Below are 8828 nucleotides of genomic sequence, written 5' to 3'. Positions count from 1 at the left end.
TTTGATGACGTTGGAATCTTCAACTTGGTGAGCTTATTTATTCATTTACTTAATTATTTATTTTGGTATTTGCGCATTGGACAATGTTTCTCATTACAGGCCAATCGCAGGCAGTTGTTAGGTAACTTCGGGCTAAAGAAGAGGTTGCTTTTTTCTGATAGGTCAAAAGTAAGACTATTGACAACACCTCCTAGAAACAAGCAATGACTCCTCAACAAAGTTTCTGGGACGTGATCTAGTTAAAGGATAACTCGTAGGCGTATAACCAGGCGAATAGGCTATAACGAACTTCCACACAAAAATTATTTTAGCGTAGAAAAACACCAGACGTATTCACAAGTGCTAAGTAGTTTTTCTCTGCTTGCGATTTCAGATGGTTCATGACAGTGAGACCAAGTTACGTGAAACAATTTGGGTGACATTACGTTAAACAAACGGGATAAGCACTACTCCAAACCAATAGCATGTGTGAGTTGTGGTAATATGGTAAATGTGGGGACACCGACAACAGTCTCTTGAGGAGCGAAAGGTTTTCCTCAAAGACAATGGTATTTAGATGCTGCTCTACCACCACTTACCTAGCGAAGAACTGCAAGGCAATGATCAAGTGCAAGGAATTTGACAAAGGCAGTCATTTTGAAGCGCTTCATCCAGGGCTACCCCCTGCAACCTCCTCTTAGCATGGTGCAACATCCTCACCCATGAGGAACATGGCTGCACTAAGCTGATGGAAACCTTTTTGCCCATGAAGTGAAATGCTCTCCTCAGCCTAGACTACTTCCATTATGCAACCCATTGCTCATAGCTTCTCTGAGCTCTTAGCTTGAAGTTGAGACTATACATACCACTGAATTTTTAACTATTGAAAAAGGAACTGCTGTGCTAAACTGACAGGAGCCCCATCATTTGGGCTACTAGCACAATTCAATCGAAGTTTTATATAAATAATAAATGATTTGTCTTGCCTCAGTGACTTTTTCTTCTTATTCTACTGTCTCACAAGCCTGGCCATTTGTTTCATTGCTTTCATTGATCTCTGTAGTCACACAGCACAGCAGTAATAAATCCTTTCTCTGGGACACTCCAGGCTGTCATTTACCCACATCCCCACCTCCTTCTTGTGTAATTAGCTGATAGAAGGTTTTGTGCAGGGATCAGCCTGTCTATGGAGGGAGAGGAGTCTATGGAACAGAGAAATTGTGAAATAAAAGTGATTGTTATACAATATTATTTTTAATTAATACAATTTTGAGAGTTTAGTAAATGGTGGTCAAGGGCAGTCATACCACTAGGGAGCCAGAATGAGACAGCAATAGCCATGGTGCACCATTACGTTGGCCAGCAACATGAGTTTACATACAAGCCTTATAAATGGGGTGTTTCACAAGCTAAATGTGATTAGTTAGGCTGGCCAGGAGAACCACAGCTATCTCAAGCGCTAGGTGCTAAAGGCTAGTTAGTGGGCAAGGCCAAGACAAGCCACGGATAAAGCCTGGAAATCAACCCTGAATAGCTGGAACAGCACACTGGTGAAGATTATGTAACACATACAGTCAGGTAAAGTTGCCAGCTAGGAGATAAAAAGGGAGAAATGATAGCCTACTTCAATCCAGGGGGACCTGAGGGCTGCCTACACTCTGTGAGTGAAAGAGTACATGTTGGAGCAGCATGTAACAAGACACAGATCCCCTGCACTACGCATCACATCCCCACTGGAGATGCATACTCAACCAAGGTATGATTAGGTAGAGTACCTGGCCCTTCTCTCCCACACCCAGCAACAGATGCAGGAAAAGACTTGCACAGCTTGCTCAGCTTTCCATCAGCTGAAAAACGTCTGGGGCTCCACGAACCTGACCACCAACATCAAGATAAGGATCTTTAACACCATCGTGAAGCCTGTGCTACTCTTTGGAGCCAAGACCTGGAGAACCACCGTAACAACCATGAAGAGAATCCAGACATTCATCAACACCTGCCTTAGAAGGATCCTTCGGATCCGCTGGCCAAACACCATCAGTAACCAGAACCTGTGGCAGGGAATGGGACAGCAGCCTGTAGATGAAGAGATCCTCCAAAGGCACTGGGGATGGACTGGCCACACCCTCCGCAAATCCATAACCAGCACAGCAAGGCAAGCTCTCAAGTGGAACCCACAGGGGAAAAGGAAAAGAGGGCAGCCAAGGAACACCTGGCGCCTTGATCTGGAGGTGGACACCAAGAGAATCGCGTAGGTGCAGTGAAAACAGCATCACACTATGCAACACGATGACCAGTGAGCAAGGGATATATTGCTGCTTCCTAGGGAGCAGGTGGAGCATTCTAAGTTAGCCCATTCTGGCAGCCTTTCCCCTATGTCATAGTGCAGCAGCTCAAGGCTGGACTTCAGGTGTACCATATCAGCCTGAAGGCAAGGGGCCTGAACAAACGATGCATGAAAGCTACCTGCGCATCTGTCTGGTGCGGTGTGCCTCAGGTTTCTCAGTGCCCCAGACTTTAGCCTCCAGTGCAGGGGCACCCTCAGGGAGAAATCCCCCATTGAGATGGTACCTGGTCAGGTTCCTGCTGTTCTGCATGCCTGAGACAGAGCCTCTTGCTCACCCAGTCAAATTTCAAGAGGAAGGTGAGCTAGTAACCCCCTTGCAGAAATGCAAGGGAACCCCTTCATCACTCCCAGTATTTGAATAAAGGTTGACCTCTGGTCCAGTGAGTCAGGATAACTAACATTGAGGGGACAGTTGATATCGGAAGCTTATCAGGGTGAGTGAGGAAGGCAGCAGGCTGTGGAGGCACTGACTTATGACAAGTTGCTGGTGCACCTCGTTTAGATGGCTATGGGAGCTGAAGAAAAGGCAGAAAGGGAGCTTAAGCACAGTCTTGGGAGAGAGACGAGGGATTAGCTTGTCCACCACCTAACTCACTAACTAAGCTATTGATTATTGGCATGGCAGTGCTTTGTGTTTTTTCCTACCGAGCGTGCTGTGTTTGGAATTTTGTGTTGCCAGGAATGGAACTGGAGGTAAGTTTGAGCACAGCAGGTGCAACTTCCCACCTGAAGGAGTTACCTGGGCTGGGGTCCACAACAAAGTAGAGTTTGGCAAACCTGGCGATAACCTGACAAGAGGGGCTATTCACAGGTGCTGGTACAGTTTCTTTCTTTCATTCTCTTATTCTTATGGCATATGTGTATATATGTTTGGGGACTGCTTAGTAATCACATTTGCAATCTCTGTATGGGCTAGGAGTGGTTCCTTAGGTAGCTCAGTGATGGGCAGAAGTGCACTAGCTTTTGTCATGCTGAACTAAACTTGGAGTATGTAATATCTTAGCCAGAATGTGTCCACCAGAGTGATATTTGCTATATGTGTATGTGCTGGAAACAAGTTGGAAGCTCACCTGTATCAAGCACTCTTGGGTGAAGACCATTGTCTCCGTGTGATGGATGTGTATCATTTTATGAATCTACAATAATGTCATTGTATTTGTATACCTGTTTACTTTGTCTGTGACTGTGCGGTGAGTTTCGGTCAACTGTGGATTGTGGGCTGGAAATTGGTGGTCATGGGGCGGTTGTTGTGACGCTACCTATTTGTTTATTAGCGATATCAATAATAACAAGTTATAGGAATGTCTTGAAGCAGCTATCTTTGCTCACCAGTGTCAGATGACCAGTGACTAGTGACCACTTGTTGACTAGATAACGCATTTAACAGCTTGCTATTTTTTCTCTTAAAATGTTTGCAAGGAACGACAATAAACCATGAAAATTTTCAGTCACAGAATGCCATCAGTAAATATAGGAGGGTGTACATATTTTGAACCTCCTGCAATTACCCTCCCCCTTCTACTCGTTGAGTCAAGGACCCACTTTAGTGATTTGGAAAACATCACGTTGAGGGGACTTTGGTGAAGGATGTAAGCGTCAAAGATTATGGCATGTTCTTTGGTTGTATTTTATGAAGATATTCACTATATGTTAAGTATCCATCAGGATTCGAAAGTTGTTTAACTACAATGATATTATTAACAAACCATTTTTAAAGAAGAGAGATTTATTTTAAATGAATATTCCAAATAAAACATTTATTAGGGGAAAAGTTATGTTTATAAGGCAGTGGCCAGATTAGCAGAGCTTGTTTATGAAATTATGAACTTTGGACACTTTAACAAGTAATTTCTTGATTTATAATAGCATCTCTGTAAAAAAATCTATTCCACCCATAACTTAATACTTCTAACCTCCATTATTTTTCTTATTACACAAAATATATTTTTTAAGTATTGAGGACTATTCCTCTATATGAGCAGCTGGGTGATTGTCACGAAATGTGTCCAAGTGTCGTCAAAATATAATTAGCTTAATGTGACTGATTTTTTAATTCCAATGAATAAAATAGAAAGTATATTTTCAGTTTTGGTAAAAATCACCCAGGAAAACAAATTCATTTAAATTTTATTCAAATTTTACTACAGCATGCCCCAGTATAATTCTCATTACAGATATGGTGTATGAAGAAAGCAGACAATTAATTTTTCACATTTACACAATTACATGAAATGAACAGTGCATCAGTGCACACAGTGCATCAAAAGTAGTGTTTTATATATTTTAACTCTTTTCAAATCAGATTAATCTAATTACCGATACAATCAGTATTTCAGGGCCTAACTTTTCAAATAATGTCTTTGTTAACTACAAATTGTTTCCAGAAAATACATGAGGATCAGAGTTAAGGAACCTATTATACTAAATGAAAAAATTTATTTCTCTGAAAAATAAGATTATGGAAATATCTATTCATTTTAATGCATAACAGTAATTAGAAACCCATTACAGAGGAAGAGATTTTATGTGATGGTAATGTGGATGCATTTGGTCAGGAAACTAAATGTTAATAAAAAACATTTTCACATTTTGACAATTTAAAGTTAAAAAGTTTGAATCCTTGAGGACCTGATCATGAAATGTAGAAATGAAGTTCCACATGATGTACGTGAAACCTTGTAGTGCCTTCTATCTGGCATGGCTGAAGCCAGGTAGAAGGCACTTTTGTTCCCGTACTGGGAAGTAGGCCCATAAGACAGGAAGTGGACTTTTGTGGCAGCAGGGTAGTGACCTTGGATGTACTCTGAAACTGAGTCCAGGTGTGCCCATGTTGCAGCAGACTCCAGTGTTCCTCCACTCAGATAGAGGATCCCTGCCCTGTGTGGAGTGACACTTGTCGGTGTGATCCTCCAAAGTGAACTTCTTTGATCTCCCAGCTCCATTTGCAGTTGTAGTTTTCACTATAATCAACGTGAACCACAACTTCGTCCTCCTGCAGGTTTGATTTCAGGCGCTGAATACACTCAAATTGATGTTTAATGTTGTATATATGTTTGCAGAAACAAAGAAGTGATTCTTGGGTGAAAGTTCCAAGCTTCTCAACTGAGGCAAAGCACTGTTCGAGGGTGGTGATTTTGACCTCTGTCTCCACAGTAGATCCATTTTCCCCTTTTTTACTGATAGGCATGGACCTGCTCACCCACTCCTTCCAGTGGACAATGTTGGTTTTCATGTCTGGGTCCAACACTGGCAATTGCCCTGGCAATCTCTGCATCACCTGTACATGCAATCCATCTTCCCTCTCTCACACACCACAGAGTCAATGACCTCAGAAGAAGATGATGCATCTGAGATTCCCAGTTGATGCAACTTCTTTATTTTGTTCTCGAAAATTCTCATCGATTTTACATGCACGTTTCCCTGTCCAATAGTGTTGGACTAGTGATCAAAAAGGGCAGTGTTTAAAAAACTGAGTGTGAGAATTTTTCTTACTTGGGTTGCCTGCAAGGAAACACTTGTCAAGGTTCTTTATGCTGTCATAGAGAAACCTTTTCCAGGACCCCTGCCCACCTCACCTAATCCCCCCTGCTTTGCCATTGACAATGGTAGATGCATCATCACGATGAAAGAAGGTTCTGATGACACTTCCCATAAGTTGTCTTCTGTTGATGGATTAATGAACGTGTGTTGTAGGCGTACTTCCTTGCATTACTTCCCTTTTCATCTCCATTCATTTGATTTGCTTTCATAGTCTGTGAATTTGTCTTCATTTTCCAGAGATTAGTTTTTTTTTCTTTGAGTTTGCTTCTAAGCTTCCACAAAACGGTAGGCTGATTTCTTTTTGCAGTTGAGGTCCTTGGGGAGACAACCGGGGAAGGGGCTTTGCAAGCCTGAGACTGTCCAATATTTTGTATGTAGTATGTTATATAAAGTTCTCATTACCGCAATGCCATGTCTCATTACCGATATGAGCCTTTAAAGTACGTGGTAATGAGAAACATGAGTAACGGTAATCTCATTTAGCTACGTTAGCAAGTAAGATGAAATGCTAGTATGCTACATGACCTCTTCCTCTGCCAGATGTATAAGGCTTGCGTTTTCTTTACTATCACAAAAAATATTTAATGTTAAAGTATAGATTATCACCCCATATCAGTAATGATAATCAATAGTGTAACACAAGGAGGGGTCAATGACATTTACAAGAATTTCCTAAAGTGAGAGAAGAGAGATTAACTGTTGTGTCCATTTTGAATCCTCTGCCTCAACTGATGCATCATGGGACTGATTGTCAACTTAAAGTGACAACACAGTTTTTATAGGCAGATGAAAATGTGTTGCGGTAATGAGGAACATTTAGTGCGGACACAATGTTTTTTTTTTTTTTTTTTAAATAAAATGAGTAAGAAGTTTAGTTAAATACCATAAGTACCACTACACATCACAAATAGACACATTTTTACATAACACTGCATGATTTTTATTCTCTGTATAGAGAAAGGATTTTTAAAAGAATAAAAGAAAAACATAGAATAATGGATCCGGACACATTTCGGTAATGAATTCAATGGAATATGTTTGTAAATAATAATGTAAATAATGTTAAAATAAAATAAAAAAAATGTCCCTAAAGTACTCTTCATTTTCTTTATATAAAATATAATAAGTTATTTCTTTCTGATGTTTTTTTATGTAAAATATGACTTGGACATGCTTAGTAAAGCTTCATGAGAATCACCCAGCTGAGTATGTGCGGTCTCCGCGAAGTACGCCATCTTAGTGTGTATCCATCCGACCGGCAAGATGGCGGGTCTGCTTTGTTAGCAGAGCTCAAGTAAGCTAATTACTTGGGAGCATTTTTGCAAAACGGTCCCGTTGAGGACTTCAAGAACACTGTCTTCTGAGAAAATCAGAGTGCGCTTCATGGTGCCGTAAATGCAAAAGAGATGACTGCAGACATTTGTGGGTATGTAGTTTTGAAACTGGAGTTTGTTTGTTGCTAACTAGCTAAGTTAACTAGCTAGCTAGAATAGCCAAGTGTCAATTAACTGTACGCGGACAGTTCAGTCCCATGAGCTAACGATGGCTAACAGAAGTCACAGCGCAGGTGTTTGTGTAGGGGGCGTGCGTTGCAGTGTTCAGACTAGACTACAGCATTAGGGTACAGATACTGACCTATATTAGCTAATGTTCGCTAGCCTACAATTTATGGGCGTAGAGAAACCAGAGAAAACTTTGTAGCTTAACTAATGATAGCTTGCTAGGTGCACACGCCTGGTTTGGCTGACTTTGTGTGTGTGTGTGTGTGTGTGTTGGGGGGGTGGGGGGATCAGCAATTCATAGGTAGCTAGATATGTCAGTTAGGCTACACATCATTATATTACTAAAAATGATATCAACCGGCTAAAGGTAGTTTGTATTGCTCTTCAAATAGCTGGTTGTCTTTACAAGAGCAGCTAATAAGTCATTTGCTACCCAACGTTAGGCAGACTTGAAAATGTGTGATATGCTTGCTTCTGAGTGCTGATGTGCCTATACTCTGTTATTGCTAGTATAGCTTGTCGGCTAAAATGAAAGAATCTGAACTACATAGGTAGTTTGGTGGTTGTGGAGAGGGAGGGGTTAACGCCACGATTCTGCTGTTTCCTAGTTTGGTAGCTTCCCAGCTGTGTTCTGCCTTGCTTATTAAAGCGGTTAGCTAGTTTGCTCATTAAAGGCATATTATTTAGCCACATCCAGTCCATTTTTACCGTGCATTGTTATTGTTTCGTGGTTTCTTGTGGATCTCGAGAAAAAACCTTCAATGGCTAGACATGTAAATGATTAGCCAGCTAACGTTTCATTTGTATTCCTGCAAGTACTTTAACGTAGTCCGTGAAGCTGACACTGTCCAAGTGGGCACGCCGGTTGACACCACACTACACTCAACTTATTTCACAGCCCTGGCTGTATTCAGAATGAGTTAAAGCTGCATAGAGACAGAGCGCACCACGTCCCTCCTGGGGGAAAACATTCCGCGAAGTTGAAAGGGAGTGAATGGGGAAATTGCGGGACACCGTGGCTTGAAACAGCTTTAACATAAAATGTCAACACCAGCCTATTTCAATACTCTCTGCCCGAAGAAAGGGCCAGCTGTATAGAGAAACTAAGTCTGATTGGACTCCCTCAGTGTCCCTTTTCTATCCCAAAATCAGTGTGGAAAAATGTCACTTATTTTGCCCATTACCTGATCGAATCACCAGGTATGCTAAGCTAGTCAATATTGTCATCTTGATAGCTAATGTTAACTAACGTTGTGATCAAAATGCTCAAGTCTGTAGCCTACTGTTAAGCTACATATCATTAGCACTACTATTACCGTTATCCTTCTTGTTCTGTATCAATCTGAATCAAAGACGTATGAACTTGTCATTTTTCTGTCTTGTCATATCACTGGCACTACTATTACCGTTATTGTCATTGTCGTGACATGCTATCTGGGTAGTTGGGGTATTACAGTAGC

At 41.2% G+C, this 8828-nt stretch overlaps 1 pseudogene; it reads left to right on the top strand.

Moving 5' to 3' along the window:
• The first annotated feature begins 7128 nt into the window (after positions 1 to 7128).
• The window catches only part of LOC118774435, a 52374-nt pseudogene continuing 50674 nt past the window's right edge, over positions 7129 to 8828 (top strand).

The sequence above is a fragment of the Megalops cyprinoides genome, chromosome 3 (genome assembly GCF_013368585.1).
Source record: "Megalops cyprinoides isolate fMegCyp1 chromosome 3, fMegCyp1.pri, whole genome shotgun sequence".
NCBI classification, from domain to species: domain Eukaryota; kingdom Metazoa; phylum Chordata; class Actinopteri; order Elopiformes; family Megalopidae; genus Megalops; species Megalops cyprinoides.
The sequence above is the reverse complement of the archived record's forward strand: the minus strand, read 5'-3'. Positions and strand labels throughout refer to the sequence as shown.